We start from the raw sequence: 12,524 nt of genomic DNA, 5'->3' as shown, positions 1-12,524 counted from the left end.
GGGCTGTCAGGAGTGCTCTGGTGAGGAGCTCATCATCATTGTCACCAGCCAGAAACCCCAAATCTCTGGTAGCCTGTTGTCCTGTCAGCCGTGCCACTGGACCCCGTGCTTCCCAGCACTGAGGCACCACAGGCTCCGAACTGCCCCGGGCTGCAGACCAGCTGAGTCTGGTCCAGAGGCCCTGTGACCCTCCAGACGATTCTGGGCTATTGTGGTCTCATTTTAAGGATAAACACCACACCCTCAGCCCCAACCCTGGGAGAAGCAGAACCCTGCCCTGCTCAGGGAGCAGGGAGCCCCTTCTCCACTCATGGGCCATGGGGTAAAGGACCTGTCTGGTTCTGTGAACGTACTGAATACAAAAGAACCTGCAGATTCAAAGACGAAGAAACCAAAGACAAGAAATCTAGTGATGACCTCCTCTGCAGGCCTGGGATGACTGTAAGATGGCTAGCTTAGAACTTGGCTGGGTGATACTAACGGGCCTGGGAGCCCCGGAGAAGTGGGGGCTGAGCAGCCACACCAACCCTCAGGAGCCAAGGAATCGCAATTACCATAACAACTGAAAAGTCACAGTGACTCATAGTGACAGGAAGGGGCGGTGGAAATGGTCAGCAGGCGTCACATACCTGGAGCTAATATAAAGCCCACAGAGAAAAGCAATCTGTCCTGTGCAAGATCCTCAATGAGATCCTTAGCATATTTCTTATCAGAAACATTGAAGGTCACAAGGCAGTGTGCCAAAATATTAAAAGTGCTGAAAGAAAAATTTAACCAAGAGTTCTGTATGCAGCAGAACTGTCCTTCAAAAAAATGAGAGGGAAATGGAATGCCCAGAGAAACCAAAGGTGTGAGGGATTGTTACAAATTCCTAGAAACAAAACAAAACAAAAGCACAAAGAGGAAAATCTGAGTAGATCAATAACTAGTAAGGAGATCAAATCAGTAATTTAAAAAAATGGTCTCCCAACAGATACAAACCCTGGACCTGGTGGCATCATGGATGAATTCTGCCAACATTTAAAGAAAAAATAATGCTAATCTTTCTCAAACTTTTTTAAAAATCTTAGAAGAAGGGAACATTTTCTAGCTCATTCTATGAGGCCAACAATACCCAGGCATTGAAGCCAGGCAAGACATGATAAGAATAGAAAGCCACAGACCAATATTTCCTTATGAGCATTAATGCAAAAAAAACTCAACAAAATACTGGCAAACAGAATTTGACAGCATATGAAAAGGATTCTATACCATGAGATGGGATTTATCCCTGGAATAAATGTATCATATTCAATGTATGATATCAAATGTATGAAAAATGAAAATGTATGAAGATTGATCAAATATAATGCACCATATTAATAATGTTAATAGAAGGGAGGGTGACAGGCATCTCAATTGATACAGAGAAGGCATTTTACAGAAATCGACACAGTTTCATGTGTGTCCACAGTTTCATGTTGGACACACTTGATAAACAGAATAGAAGGAAACTACATCTCTATAATAAAAGCCACATATAAAAATATCACATTTAGTGATGAAAAATGAAAAGATTTTCCTCGAAGATTAGGAACAAGTCAAGAAGTCCTTTTTCCACTGCTTCTATTCACCAGAGCGCTGAAAGTTCTAGCCAGAGCAGTTAGGCAAGAAAAAGAAATAGGAAGCGCCCAATCTGGGAAGTAACATCAGACAATATGGTTTCATATATAGAAAACCCTTAAGATCCCTCCTTAATCTATTAGAACTAATAAATGAATTCAGCAAATTAGTAAGATACAAACTCAACACACACACACAAAAAAATTGGTGGAATTTCTTTATGCTAAAAATGAATAATCTGAACAGGAATTATAATAACACCTTTTATAAAATACTGAGGAACTACTTAACCAAAAAGTCAAAGAAAGACAAATGATAATGCATCCTATGTTCATGGATTGGACAGTAATAACAGTAAAATGTCAATACTACTGAACACAATCTACAGATTTAATGCAAGCCCTATCAAAACCCCAATGATGTTGTTTGCAGAAATAGGAAAACCCATCCTAAAGTTTGTATGGACTCTCCCAGGGACCCTGGAGAGCCAGGACAGTCTTGGGAAAAGAAGAGCAAAAAGTGGTGAGATCAGATGTCCTGACACCAAAACCCACCACAAAGCTGCTTTAATCCACACTGCACGGTGCTGGATGAGGACGGCCTATCGGTTTTTAAGACCCTGGCCATGGAGAAATGATTTTTAACAAGGGTGCTAAGTTTGTCTTCAACAAACTGTGCGGGGAAGACTAGATATCCACATGCCGAAGAATAAAGCTGCGCCCCTTCCTACAAAAATCTGAATGGATCAAAGTCCTAAATGTAAAACCTAAAGCAATGAAGCTCCTCAGGAGGCGACAGCCTTGCAGCACTGATTTCCTGGACTTGACACCAGAGGCACAGGTGGCCAGGGCAGATATAGACAAGTTGGACTTTGGGAGCATTTTTAAATGGTGGCGTCAGAGAGCCACGATCAGCAGTGGAAGAAGGCAACTTAGAATGGCGGAAAACACTCACCAGTCATCTGTCAAACAAGGGACTGAAGCCAGCCGGTGCAGAGACCTCCCAGCCCGACAACAGGAGCACTGCCCGGTTCCAAAGCAAGCAAAGGCTCTGCACAGACTCTTCCTAGGAAGATACCCGAGCGGCCAGTGAGCACCCGAAAGATGCTCCTGCCACTTGTCCCCAGGGAAATGCAAATCAGAGGTGCCCACCCCAGGCCCTGCCAGCCAGGATTTTCAGTCCCCAGAGGGGGGTTGCCTGCCAGGGGCAGGACAAAGTTTTCTCTGGACCACCAGCCATAGCCTGTGTCCAATCACACCTAAGAGCAGAGCTGGACAGCACCCTGGGCCCAAGAAGAGTGTGGTCACTGGAGTCCTCGTCCTCAGGGACCAGGGTTTGTGCAAGCCACGAGATGAGCCCAGTGCCAGCAGATGACAGCTGAGAGGTGGGGACACTGAAACTGGCCAGTGCAGGGGAGGTGAGAGGGACCTGTGTTCCCACACTGCTGTGTGGCAGGGGCTCTGGTTTGTCCTGGGCATCTCTGTGGGGCCTGGAGCAGCTGCCTGCTGCATCTGTCTGGAAGGAGGATCTAGCTGCGTGGAACGAACAGTGACCGACACCTGTGACTCAGACTGCCCCCAAGAGCCAAGAGAAGTGTGGCCAGGGGAAAGCTTCCCGTCCTTGGCCACTCAGGCCACCTCCAGCTTCTCTGTGCAGCCCGGGGTCAGGCAAGGCAGTGGGGCCCAGGCCACTCTTGTCAGGGCGCACCCAGCCCTGAGATGAGCTGGCGGAGCACGTGGACCAGGCTGGCCTGGCCAGGTGGCTGCCCTTGGCACTGTGCGCTGCTCCTGGCCGCACTGGGGAGACGCTCTGTCTGGAGGGAGGTTCTCAGGGGGCAGTGTCCTCCCCTGTCCTCTCACAGTCTTGCTCCTTGAACCTTTTCGCACTCCTGGCGCACTCTCAGGAACTGGGATGTCATATTAAAGAAGGACACAGCCAGGGCTCAGTAGTGGGTGGTAGATTCGAACCCACATGTCTAATTAGTTAAATATACGTGGACTAAGTCCTCCCACTAAAAAACATTGTGAGACTAAATAAAATGCCAAGTGCAATCACAGGCTGTTACAGGAGACCAGCAAATACGGGCCCCAGAGGGCTTTCCGGAGGAGGCCCCGTGCAAACAGAGCCGCAGGCAGCTCCCGCAGCCACACTGCTCTAGGGCCAAGCAAATTCAAGGGAAGGATTTCCAGAGCGAGATACAGGTGTTTCACGATTTTAAGAGGGTTGCCCCCAGGAAGGGGTCTCTTCATTCAGGGCGTCTTCCTCTCTCCTCCGCCTCCGAGCGCCTAACTTAGAGCCCATCCGACCACAAGATCCCTCTCCTCTGATGTGGGTTCTGCTGCTCCTGAGTCTGACTGCAGAGCCGGAGTGGGGTGGTTTGGGGATTCACTCCTCCAGCTCTTCCAAGCGGCCCTGTTTCCAAGTTCATGTTCCCCCTAGCGGCCGCCCGCCTGTGTGGTCTGAGGATATTCTGGACGTAGCTGCCAAGCCCGGGCCAGCCTGCTGGGTTCTGCTCTGCATGGTGTGTGCCCGCTGGCCTGACCATCCCTGGGACTTAAGTCCCCTGAAACAGACCCCAGAATGCCCCTGGGACATATGACCGTCAAGTGGCGTTTCGTTATAGGACCTGCAGTCACTGGTCCCAGTGCTTCCCTGACCCTGATGGGAACACCGGGTGACGGCCTGCGCTGCAAAACAAGTCAGCGGGCGACCGGCCGCCAGCCCCGCTGGAGGGGCTGCGTTCACCAGGGCTGGTGTGGACGGCGCTGTCCAGCTCCACGGTGCCTGGCTTCCCCTCTCCTGGTCCATCAGCGTAGGTCCCGGCAGTAGCTCTGTGTTACCGCGACATGTCCTCAGGCTGGTCCTCCGAGGTCCTCACTGATGGCTGTCCACCTGCTGGCTCCAAAGCTCAGGGTGAACCCCGCGTCCCGGGGCTGGGGACCTGCTTCACGGAGGAGACCCCCGGGGTCAGGGCTCCACATAGCTTTTCTGATGACATGACAAGTCCTTTCCCATCGTCTTCCTCGCCCTGTGTGTCCAGCTCCGAGTCGCTCCCTGGTGTGCAGGGTGGCGCCCACTTGTCCCTTCCGTCTGGCTGACGCGTCTGCCCTGGATTGGGCGCCTGCCTGGGAGTGGGCTGGGTTTCTGGTCTCATTTTTCTGCAAAAGGCCAGATGGTCAGTATTTTCAGCTTTTCTGCCACAATTACTCAATCCCACCACCAAACAGGAAAGCCACAGCAGGTGGAGGTGGCCCGGAGGGGACCAGTGAACTTCGGGGTAGTCCCTTTACCCGGGAGGTAGCTACTGTCGCACTGAATCTAGGTCCCGGGCTGTGGCCTCGTTTGGATTTCGCTGCCCACTCGACTTGCTTGCTCTTTGGTGTGAGCAAAGTATGTTTTCGTTTCCATTTTGGAACTTGTATTGGCCATTAAGTGACCTTTGGTGACTTCCCTGAGACTACGATATGAATCTTCAACTTACCAAATCAGAAAGTGAAAGTTGAACCCCCAGGTGGGCCGCATGCACCCCGCGAGGGCCCATTCCACCGCCATCCTCTCCTGTTGTCATCGATGTCACAACGGCTGTGTATGTCACCAACCTGACAAAGCGGGAATCCCTTTTGCCTTAAAAGTCACATATCTCTGCTCAAGGGGAGGCAGAGGTCGTTTATTTCATTTTATTTATTTTTCATTGAGGGGAAAACGCATCATACGAAGGCAACCACTAAGGGACACAGTCAGTGGCAGCGTGTGCTTGGGGCTGTGGTGTCCTGTCACTGCTGTCTGCTTCCCCATTTCCACGACCCCAAAGGAAACGACTGGCCATGGGCAGAGGTGCGAGGTAGGCACCCACGGGGAGAATACAGAAGGCCCACGCCATCTGCCCGTCTCCACGCTTTATTCACCAGGTCACTCACCTCCATTCACTCTTAATCAAGAGAATGACAGTCCTTGTGCTGGGCACTGCAGTGGACATGATCAATCTGCAGCACACAGTCCTAGGTTGATTCTGAGCACTGCGGACACCCTCACTCCTGACAGGCTCCTGACAGACGTTCCCTCTGCACATGACAAGACTCCACTCTGAGCTGTCGGGTGGGGAGAAGTGACTTGTCTGTCAGGCTGTGCCTGAGGGCCACACTGGAGGCTCCAACGGTGCCAGGGGACACTGCAGTTCACACTGGGGCTTCAAAATGGAGTTGCTTAGGCTCAGCCTCAGGCCATCCTTACAATGACCATTGACCAGCGTGGGCTCCCTGCCCTTCCTCCCCTCCCTGTCCCTGGCCGCCCCCTCATTTGCTTCCTGAGGATCTGCTGGTCCTGGACCTTCATGCCCAGGAGTCGGGCACACCTGGCCTTTCCCACCGGCTGCAGTGTGTGGCCATCGGTGCCACGTTCCTTTCTCCAGCTGAGCCGGGCTCCACTGCAAGGACGTCCTCCTGGTGACTCCATCTGTTTGGACACGTGGGTTGTTTCCTCACCGTGTGGCTGTTGTGAGCAACGCCACGGCAATTGTGAAGAAACGGGGCGGGGGGGGCACCAGGCAGAGCAGGACAGCGCGGGCCTTCTGCCTCCCGCACTCCTCATGGCTGCTGCGGACCTGCCTGCGGCCCTTCATCTCAGCCCAAGGCCTTCCTTTTTAGCTTCTCTTGGTGGGAAGTGGCCAATGAAGGACTCAGGGAAGGGGGCTGTCACCCTGGTCGGTCGTTGGTGGAGGACCTGTCTCCAGGAGGGGTAGTGGTGAGAGGAACCGGCCAGTGTCCCCAGCGGCCAGGGACGGCAGGCCCAGCCTGGGCAGAGGCCAGCCTGCCCTGCCCCTCCTCCCTGCCTGTCTCCCTCTAACCAGAGGAAAGGGACGCCCCTCTTTCTCTCTGAGGAGCCTCAAAGGCGCTTCTCGGTCCCTGGGGCTGCCGGCTGCACCCCAGGAGCACCCCCCAGGAATCTGACTCCAGCCTCCAATGGCCCTGGACTCAGTTTGCAGGACCAGAAGGCAGTGCCCACCTTCAGTTTCACAGGATCCAGCCGGACCTCACCCGCCCAGGTGTCCTGAGCTCTGGGTGGAGAGGAAAGGCAGAGACCACCGCGGGGCCAGGTCCCTTTATCTAAACTATGATCTAAACTTCATTTCCGCAGGCTTTCCCGGGGTGTCAGAAATGCACACCTGTGACTGTGCTGCTGATTTAAACATCATATTGGCTGTCAGGCCCTCTCTTTCTTTACTGTGATGTGTGTGTGTGTATGTGTGTGTGTGTGTGTGTGAATCCTTCCTCCAAATCTTGAGCCTGGTCCCCCAGGGCTCATCCAGTGCTGACAGATGCCAACCCCTCGTGCACACCACCGAGTGCCAGAAAACGGGTCCTTTTGTGAGAAAAGCCCAGCCCAGGTGGGATCCTGAGAGCAACAGTGGCTGCAAACAGATGTGACCCCGGGCCACCCACGAGCGCCAGCCGCCAGGCTAGTACATGCTCTGACTAATCGCGACTAATGTGTGCTCTGCCAATTAGCCTCATTAGCACCGGCGACGGAGCCCAGGATGGCATTACGTTAATTACTCCCCGCATGGGAGGGCTGCTTTCTGAAGGGTTACGTGGCCCAGAAATTAATCCTGACCTCCTGCCTCGTCAGCCATCTCGGGAAAGACGGGGACGGCACACAAAAAAGCAGAGGTGAGGAAGCGGCTGGTGGGCTCTACTATTATCTCTCCACTATTTTATTTTCTCTGCTGAGCTGGACCAGGGCCATTGTGCGCTTTTTCTGAAATCCATGCAGAGGAGGCGAAATCACCCACATTACAGCTCAGCCGAGACATTAGATCCATTAGCGCGGCTCGCAGAGGCGGCCCTCAGCTCAGCTTTTGTTCCTCCCGGGGCTCTGGAGGGGCAGCCTTAGCACAGCGGGCAGCTGCCTCTCCGCCAGGCCCCCGGCCCCAAGGTGCCCCCAGTCCCTTGGCACCATGCTCTAGCCAGGGTGCTCCTTCCAGAGAGTGGGTTGCTGCATGCTGCTGCCCCAGTCACATCCCCCGGGTCCCCAACCCAGGTGGCAAAGTCGTGTCCTCCCGGCTGAGGCTCACAGGGGTCCAGTGCGCACTGCTGGCCGGGACGGCAGCTCAGGGCTGCAACAGGGCCCCCCCCGGGGGGGGGGCGAGGCACCTCCCACCCGCCCTGGCCACTCCAGGGCCTTGGATGGTGGCCGGCTCCTGGCAGTACCTCCCGCCCCTGTCAGATTCCCGCCAAACAGTCCCTCATTTCTGCCGGTGCCTCTCCTTGGGGACGTGGCTGGCCCACACCCAGGGGCCAGTGTGATGGGCACAACCTTGACCTCACATCTGTCCAAACTGCAGCTGGCTCCCGCTCCGGGACGGCCCTGGGGACATCATGGACCCTGCCTCCACAGAGCTGATGTTCCAGAGCGGGCAGCAGACACTAAACACACACAGGGAAAATAAGGGCGAGACAAAGAGATGGACCTCCTGTGGGCATCCAGGAAAAGGCTCGGAGGAGCAGAGGAGGAAGGGAGTCGGGAAACCAGACTTCTGACCTGGCCACAGGACAGCTGATGGACAGCACCCACGGGGACTCCCTCTGGCACCACAGACCCTCACCCCCACGCCTGTTCCGATTAAGATCAGAAATCACACCGCCGGGCACGTAAGGGCACAGCTCGGCTCGACCCCGACAGCAGGCCCCTTCCTCGGCAGGAGCCACGCCTCCCCTCCACACTCTGACCGGTCCTGTTACTTTGCTCTCACCTGCGTCCAGGGATCTCATTCTCTGAATTTGCAACACAAGACCCTGCCTGGCGTCCCCCACTCCATGTGGCAAAGACGCGTGTACTTGTCAGCAGCCCAGAACCACGTCTGCAGCCTGACCCGGACCCCAGGGTGCGTTTCCTAAGGGTGCTCTCAGTGAGTTTCCTGGGGGGCACACACGGAGCATCCAGGGTCCCTGGAGCCCCCACCCCATCCATTCCCTTCCAGCCAACGCTGTCCGGAGTGTGGACTGACCCAGTTCAGATGCTGCCCGGCTCTCCTGGGTTCCCGGGAGGGGAGGCTGCACCCTGGGCTCTGCTGGGGCCCCGCCTGTGAGGGGCTCCTGGTGAGAAAGTTCGGTGGCCAATGTTGTGGTGTGAACTAATCAGTAAAATCAGTAAGAGTGTAAGTTACAGGTTATAGATTAGTATAAATACAGATTATAAATATAAGATGTTGACAAGTGAGATAAGACAATTATAAAGCAATACGGGCCATAGTCAGGGCTAGGACTGCATTTTGCTGCCTTCTATAAAACAAAAACTGTTACAAGAGCTGTTTCTGAGAAACTGAAATGAAAGCTGTTTTCTTGTTTGTTTTTCTGTTCTTGCACCCCACAGAATGTACCCAACCCAGGACATGGCGGTCCCGGTGAGCTACGTCCTGGGCTTGAGCACGTTTATGGGTCTACATGACTTTAAAGTAGATTGTCGTCCCCGCCCGGCAGAAACTCAGGGTGCCACTTGTTGGGACGGAGATGCCGCTAAGCTAACTGCTTTTCTCAGCTTCTGTAGCTTGCTTGCTCCCTGGGAAATGCCAGTCCTGTTTTGCTTCTGTGACTGGCTTTCTCACACGACGTAAGCAAGCCACTGAGTCGTGGTTTCGTCCCTATATTCCCAAGACACAGGCCAGGGGCTGCTGTTCTCCACGGAGTTTCAGTCTCTAGGAGTGGGTGACAGTCCCTGGCCAGGTAAATGCAGCTCTCTTTGGTTTGAATTGGGATGCAGAGTGCGTTCTGAGGCGGCTCCCTGTGACGGTCAAGTTTCAGAACGCAGCCTTTCGCCCTACCGGGGTGTGAGATCCCACCGTGGCCATTTTACCACCGCCCTTCCCTTGGCACACCCCAGTTTTAAACTCGGGCAGTTGTGTGGATCGTGACCCGAGCTGCTCCTGTCTGCAGGGGGCGGTGCCTCCTCAGGGGTGGACAGGCGGCTGGGGCGCCGGCTGTGCTGCTCAGGGGGTTCTGGAGCGGGCCCCCCCTGCAGAAGTCAAGTCTGCCTGGCGAGCGACCCCCCATTGCGGGTGGGAGTTCCGGCAGCACCCTGTCTCTAACAGCCTGGGGCTACAGTGGCCGGTTTCTGCTGGTCCTCACAGAGTTCCACCGAACACACATGGCCACAGTGACTTTGCCATCGAGGTGGGCGTGGATATGTGAATTGCAGGGAAAAAAAAATTATATTTCTGTCTACGTGGCTCACTTAGGTGGCTCCCGGGCACTCCAGCCTGATGTGACGATTTCACTGATGGGCAGCCCCCAGTCACAGCCTGCAGCCCCGCCCTCACCTGGGCTGGGTGGGCTCTCGCCTGCTCCTGCCTGCCCCCTGCCTCCCTCTCTGTCCCTCCTGGCCCTGGAGGCTGCTCAAGGGCCAGGGCTGTGTGCTCGGAGGGCAGGGGAGGCTTTGGGACGTCCCAGCGAGGGCTCAGGTCAGTGTGGGCTCAGGTCTACGTGTGCACCCCCTGCCTCCCACAGATCAAATGGCTACACATGTCCAGTGGACGTCCTGGGGACACCGCTGCTGCCGTCCAGCAGCTGCCCAGGGCTGACCACTCAGGGGCAGTAGAGTGGAGCCTCACCTCCCTGTCCCCGCTCAAGTCCTCTCCAGCCTGAGGCAGCTGTGCTGCTTCCCCGGGCTGGCCCCATGCTGGCCAGGTGGGCATCCCTGAGGACAGGACTGGGCTGAATTCTGCTCCAGAAGCACAAGGGAGGACGCTCCTGCCCCAAGTGCCCTCCCTCCCTGGCCTCTCCAAGCCAGGCTGGGGCTGACCGTGGGTCCCTGGCCTCCTGGTCTTCTGGGAGGCCATGAAGCCCCATGGGCCTGACCTGGCAGGCAGGGTCCTGGCGGTGGAGGTGGTGTCCGGGCAGACTGAGCCCTCCTCACCATGGCGTCCCTGCTTTGCCCAGCAAGAGCCAAAGTGCTTGGTGGGGGCCTCACGGTCCTGCTGCTGCTCCTGCTGGGGACACCAAGTCCCAGAACAATCAGCTCTGTTCCCTCTGGGTTCTCGCCTCGCGGAACATCTCTGGGGGAACGTGCGGAAAACAGGCTGCTCGGAGTCCTTGGAGGGGCTGGTGATGGCAGGAGGGTGTCGCTGCATGAGGGCACTGCCCAGGAGAGGGACGCTGTGCTGGACGGGAGGGGAGCCCTGCCAGCCAGGGTCACCTTGGGAGAGAAGCTCAGGACCCCATCAGAGCCCATGTCCTCAGGGGGCTCTGCCAGCACTAACTGGCCTAAGGTGTGTCTCCCCAGAGAGGTGCAGGTGAAGCTGACCCTCAGGGGGACAGCCCTCGGGCCTGGCTCTGAAGGCAGATGGTCTCTCTCGTCTCCCCAGAGAAGGATGGTGAGTGTCTGAGGCCTGCTGGTCCCTGGAGCTGGTCACTGTGAGGATGCTCCTGCCCCTGGTGTCCACAGGTGGGAGAGAGAGAGCCAAGGGGTCCTCTGCACCAGTCCCTGAGGGACGTCCTGGCCCTTGTGGAGTGAGAGGCTGAGGCAGGGCTTCGTGAGGACCTGCTCTTAGATCCACGCGATCTGTCCCCTCATGACTTGGGCTGGAGTAAGACTCTATCCAGGGGGGACCTGTGGCAATGTCTGGAGACATTTTGGGGTGATCCTTGGGGAGCAAGAGGGTGATGGTCTATCAAGTGGGTGGAGACCAGGGTGAACATCCTACCACACCCAGGACAGTCCCCACAGCAAAGGGTGACCAGCTGCAAGACACCCTGACCTGGAATCGCGTACCACTTAGAATGAGAAATGAAAGGGCAAACTGCAAATTTTTAGAATCGGTCATGACTACCAGCTCGTCAAAACGAAGAGAAATGTGAGTCGTCAAAATGTGAGTCGGTGCCGACTCACACTTCCTGACGTGCCCTGGCCACTCCTGTCTCCTGTCACAAGCTATGCGTCAGCCTCTCTGCGGAGGACAGAGGGAGGGAGGCCTTTCCTTCCATGTGACCTGGGAAGGTCTGTGTCGTGACAGGTGTGGAGAACCCCCGGCAGCCTCCTGGGAACTGATGGGACCAGGGACATCCTCAGGCCTGAGGTCCTTTGGGGAAACCCTCCCCAGACTCTCTCGCATGAGCTTTTACCAAAGGACAAAGACTCAAGTTTGTGGCAGGAGCCACCAGGGATCCTGACTCATTTTATGTCACTCAATTCCCATCAAAAAGAAAAGAACTCGCGGTGGGTCTGCCCCAGGCTCCTGCGCTGGCCGCCGGCTCCTGGCGGGGAAGAACTTCTGGCTCGGCTCTGAGGGGGCGGGAAGCTCTGCCCGAGGCTCCCCATCCCCTGGCCCTGGGAGATGTTCCCCCAGGTCCTCCTGGCTCCACCTCCTGCCCCGTCTCCCTGCACCAAGCCAGCGGGCGGCACGTTGTCCCCGGACAGGGGCATTTCCATGGGGGACAGCCAGCTGCAGCCTACTCCAGAAGTGACTTGAGCCCTGTAAACAGACCCGGGTCAGGGTGGCTCGGAGGTAGGCCCCACAGTGATAGGTCCGAGTCCAACGACATCTCGGACCAGGACTGGGCCACTAACCGAGTACCCTCTGAACCTGTGAATGGGACATTAATTGGAAAGACGGTCCTCGCGGTGTCATTAGTTAAGATGAGGTTATTGGGTTAGATGGGCCCTAGGTCACATGGGGGAGTTTCGGATGTAAACAGGGACAGACACTCGCAGACAGGTGGCTGGGAGTGACGGCCACAGCCAAGGCAAGAAGAGGGTGGCCAGCTGACCCAGAAGCTGGAGGAGGCAGGGAGGGGACCCTGGGGCCTGCAGGGGAGCACAGCCCTGCGACACCTGGGTTTCAGCTTCTGGCCTCCGACTGTGGGAGGCCAGAACCATGTCTGTTGCTTTAAGCCACGTGGCTTGTGGCCATCTGTCACAGCAGCCAGAGCCCC

This window comes from Marmota monax, unplaced genomic scaffold (genome assembly GCF_021218885.2).
Source record: "Marmota monax isolate L192 unplaced genomic scaffold, Marmota_monax_Labrador192_F-V1.1 WCK01_AAM20220418_F8-fsc00038, whole genome shotgun sequence".
NCBI lineage: Eukaryota > Metazoa > Chordata > Mammalia > Rodentia > Sciuridae > Marmota > Marmota monax.
Note: the sequence above shows the minus strand (reverse complement) of the source record.